Source organism: Polychytrium aggregatum (assembly GCF_025602895.1).
Source record: "Polychytrium aggregatum strain JEL109 chromosome Unknown BJ171scaffold_21, whole genome shotgun sequence".
NCBI classification, from domain to species: Eukaryota; Fungi; Chytridiomycota; class Chytridiomycetes; order Polychytriales; genus Polychytrium; species Polychytrium aggregatum.
The window spans coordinates 712,863-717,633 of NW_026516223.1; positions in this window are offsets into that span (position 1 = coordinate 712,863).

A 4,771-nucleotide genomic window follows, 5' to 3' on the forward strand; every position below is an offset into this window, starting at 1 on the left:
AGGATTGTAATCGTCTCCAAATGGGTGTTTACCAGGGTACACCATGTTCCTACCAAGCATCTCCTCGGTGCTTACTCTTCGACAGACACTATGGTCCCAGATGACCGAGGCGTACACTCCCTACCTGGACGCTCTCAAGCTGGCCCATCCCGGTCTATCCAAGTCTGACAAGGACCAGTGGAAAGCCTTGGTCGACGCCATTCCGGTCCCGCATCCTGGCAAGTGCCTCTCCTTCTGCCACATGGTCCTGACCCAGCTCCGTCAGCGCTATGTCAATGCCGGCACCCGGGTCTTCTCCGACAAGCACTGGATCACCACCGAGAAGTACGCCTACGACTTCCTCGACGGAATCATCAACGAGTTTGTCGAGAGCCTGGCTTCCAATCTCGCCAAGTGTGCGGCTATGAAGGCCCGTGGTGAGAAGGTCAAGCATTTCCGCCTCCGCTATCTCAGCAAGAAGCGATCCACCTCCGAGTCCTGCCACATGAGGAAGCGACTCTGGGCCCCACTCAGTCCACCTCCAGCTTCTGGAACCGAGTCAACATCCGTGAGTTCCTCGGTGTCGCTCCTCCTGGTGCACAAGACACTCCTGTGCAGCTTCTGCGTCCGCCCCTTCCACAGCCTGTGGATGCTGATGGCGACCCCATGCTGTCCAGAAGCATGAAGAGTGTCACGAGGCCACTCAAGCACAGTCGGATGGAGAGGAGCTTCCTTCCCCGCCTCCGTGCCGACGGGACCATCGAGGATCGCCGACTGCAGCTTCCCTTCCTCTGCGAGACTCGCATCATGCGGACCAGGACCGGCAAGTTCTACATCGTGGTCTCGGAGCCACTTGTCCGTCCGGGCGAAAGCCAAGCCCAGGACACGGGACGAGTACACGAGCAAGACATGCACTCGGTACGGGTACATCAACCGGGACTTGGGAGCAGCCAAGGTGTATCATTGCAGGGAGTGTGGGTTGTTGATAGATCGCGACATCAATGGGGCTCGTAACATTCTGTTGAAGAATGCGAGCACAGAGGACATCCTTGGCGAGGGCATGGTGTAGCCTCGCAAACACCCCTTTGAAGCCTATTTCCATTGTTGTGATGCGTATCGGTGAGCTGCCTGACTTTGTCTCTATAACCAGTGCGCTGGGGATGCGGGTATGGATGTTGTTATCATGAATTCAAACAGGCGTGACTTCGGTTCCAATCTTTGGAGTGTTGAGGTGAATTGGCTGTTCAAGTAGGTGGGTTAGATGAGCCGAATAAAGGGATTTCGATTGATAGTTAGACCCACCAGAATTATACATGGCCAAGAGTTGATCATAATGGCTCCTTCAGCTTTGGTGAATAAAGTTTTGTTCAAATTACGGAATAGGGAGAATGGAATTTTGACAGGATGAATGCCATGGCGGATCCACTGGGATTCGCTTCCAATATCAATTTGGATCCAGCCGACTGAAAACAGGGGGCTTGATACCGCCGAGCATTTGGCTGGGATATCGTCGGTCCGAATATACTGCCCTTCACGATAAATCCAGAGATATCGAATACCCTTCTCATCCCGAGACAAAATTGAATTACCCTCAGGCGGTATTTCCACAGATACGACGATCCTTTTGTGTCCCTTGAGTGTGTAATGTTCTTCGCCCGTGGTCGCATCCCACACCTTGATGGTCTTGTCGATTGAGCCAGAAGCAATCAACCTTCCATCGGATGAGATTGCAACGGAGTTTACTGTCCCTTTGTGCCCTTCGAGGGTGTGTTTCAGCTGGCCCGTAATGGTATCCCAAACCTTGATGGTCTTGTCCCATGAACCAGAGATAATCCACTGGCCATCGTGTGAGATCGCCACGGAGTTCACATCATCTGTGTGCCCTTTGAGGGGGCGATTGACTCGCTCCATGATGAAATTCCATACCTTGATGGTCTTGTCGCTCGAGCCAGAGACGATCCACTTGCCATCAGGCGAGAACACAACCGAGCGTACAGCATCTTTGTGACCCTCGAGAGTGTGGCATAATTCGCCAGTGGTGGCATCGCACACTCTGATGGTTTTGTCCCAAGAGCCAGAGGCAATCCACTTGCCATCGGACGAGATTGCAACGGAGTTCACAAAATCTTGGTGCTCCGTGATACTGCGCATGAGCTCGCCAGTGAGGATATCCCATATTCTGATGGTCAGATCATTAGAGCCAGAGACAATCCACTTGCCATCGGACGAGATGGATATCGAGCGAACTTCTCGTTGGAGACCTTCAATGGAGTGCTTCAGTTGTCCCGAAATGGTATCCCATACTTTGATCGATACATCGTGAGAGGCAGAGACAATCCATTGACAATTCGGTGAGATCGCCACGGAAGTCACTCCGAATTGCGCGTTATAAGTATACTTCACCTGGCCTGTGGCGGCATCCCACACCTTGATGGTGTAGTCCATGGAGCCAGAGACAATCCACTTGCTATCGGATGAGATTGCCACGGAGTTCACGCTGCCCGTGTGTCCTTCGAGGGTGTGCATCATTTGCCCAGTAGTGGAATCCCATAACTTGATGGTCTTGTCCCATGAACCAGAGACAATCAACTTGCCATCGGGTGAGATTGCCAGAGTTCACATGGCTCGAGTGACCAGTGAGTGTCATCACACACGGATCCCAGGTCGGTGCTGGACCGCAAGTGACCAGGAACGGGATCTTGTCCTCGAGTTGGTCGGCATATGTCTTGTAGATCGCCGTCTCCTTCGGTGTGAATGCATACCCCGAGTTGTACACCTGTGGTGCACTCTTGATGATCGGATCGGCAAACTCGCGGATGAATCGATACGTGTCCTTGACCAGTTCCTTCGTGGTGTCGTCGACGATGGTGCTGGGTGCCTTGGCGATCACTCCTCGCAGCACAGCCAGTTGCTCGATGATCGGCTTGACCACATGTGTGAGCGACCCACACTCGAGCCAGAAGAACACATGCGTCTTGACGAACCGAGTGAGCACCGCTGCCACATCGACCATCTCGGTCGACTGCCACACCGGACTCGACTCGGCCACTCCATCCACACACCACACAAAGTGTGTGATCCAGTGGGCGACGCTGTATCGCAGCAACGGTGTGATTTAGTAGTATAGGGGTATATCGGTAACTATACCGTTTTTGAGGAAGGGGTAGACGACGGAAACGGTATAGCTGGTTAACCTAGCGGAAGGGGGGGTAGACGAGGGGAGGGGGCGCAGAGGACGGTAGGGTTGGCGTAACCTAACAGAAGACGGGGTATACCACCGAGTATAGGGGTATATCGGTAACTATACCGTTTTTGAGAGATGACGGATATGTGGAAAACGGTATAGTTGGCTTACCTAAGGGAAGAGGGGGTAGACGAGGGGTGGGGTGTATTCGGTGTATTCGGTGTAGTTGGTGTATTTTGTGTATTCGGTATATTCGGTGTTTTTGGTGTAGTTGGTTTTTTTTTTTTTTTATATTTCACTTAAAAGCTATCAAGACCTGGTCGGCCCTAGCAGTACATGGGGGAAAGAAAAAGAAAAAGAAAAAGAGAGATTGAAAAATCGAGTCCAAATTGGCCTAATGGGCAGTTTGCGTTCGATGAAAGCTATATGCCCTCATCTCTCGCTCTGCTTCGACCATGCCGCCTATCGCCTGGGGGGTTTCCACCCCGCCTTGGCGATGATCAGCGTCTTGAACACTCTTCGGAGTGTTCGCCACAGGAGATGGACATCCGGGTCTTGCCAGTTGAACCTTCTCATGCCATCCAGCTCGTAGTAACCCACTACGTTCGTCAGGTCCAGGAGCTTATCGATCGGACCGACCTTTTCGTGGCCGCTTTCTTGCCACTCGGGGTGCCGCAGCTTGAGCTCGTCCACTATCCGTTGCCACGAGCCGCCTCTTCCGACGCAGCTCTGGGTGTGGGTCCGGCACATCGCGACAAACTCTCCTCGGCTCTTCGTGCAGGAGATGCACAGCCGATAGTGGCCATACGGGTGTCCGGGGAAGGCACCGAGGGTCCATCTTACCATCATGTTGTGATAGTATCGATCTCTCTTGGGCCCTCGCTCGGCCCACAGTCCCGATATGGTCGTCGTCACGGTGCGGGCCGAGGTCAGTTCCTTTGACCTGTCGAAGCCTTGCGCGTCCTCGATGTGAATCTGCAGCTTGACTGGTGGCCCTGGGAGCTGGTAGTAGCCATTCCTGAACAGCTCCTTCATCGGGTAGTCCGGCTGGCACTGCTCTTTCAGCACGATCAGCTGCCGCCAGTACTCGTCGAGGTAGAACTGGGAGCCGAGGGATGCATCCATCAGGTTGGGCTGGATGCGGGAATATCTCAACACCATCGAGACCATCTTGTCGTTGTGGTCCAGACGGTCTTCCCAGACGGCTCGGTTCTGGAGGGCCAGCTGCTTGAGGCGGTTGGGCAGGGTGATGAGACCGCATCCAAGGTGCATCGTTCCATAGGATGTGTTCCGCACCAGTCTGAAGAGTCGGGTCAGACAGTGCATCTGTGCTCGTCTGAGTATCACGGCTTGCTGCTTCGTGAGCACTTCGAGGGTCAGTCCATACTCGAGCATGGGCCGAACGAAGGTCTTGAACACCCTCGTCACTGTCTTGGCCGAGTATCGGCCCAGACTCATTCCGTGCTTCACCAGCTTGTCGGCGGCACCTCTAGCCTTGTGGGTGAGGTTCTGGATCTGGCGGTCCATCCTGAAGCCGTTGATGTCGACGATGGCTCCGAGATACCGGAACTCCTTGGCGACTGGCAGCTCCTTGCCGTATAGGTGCAC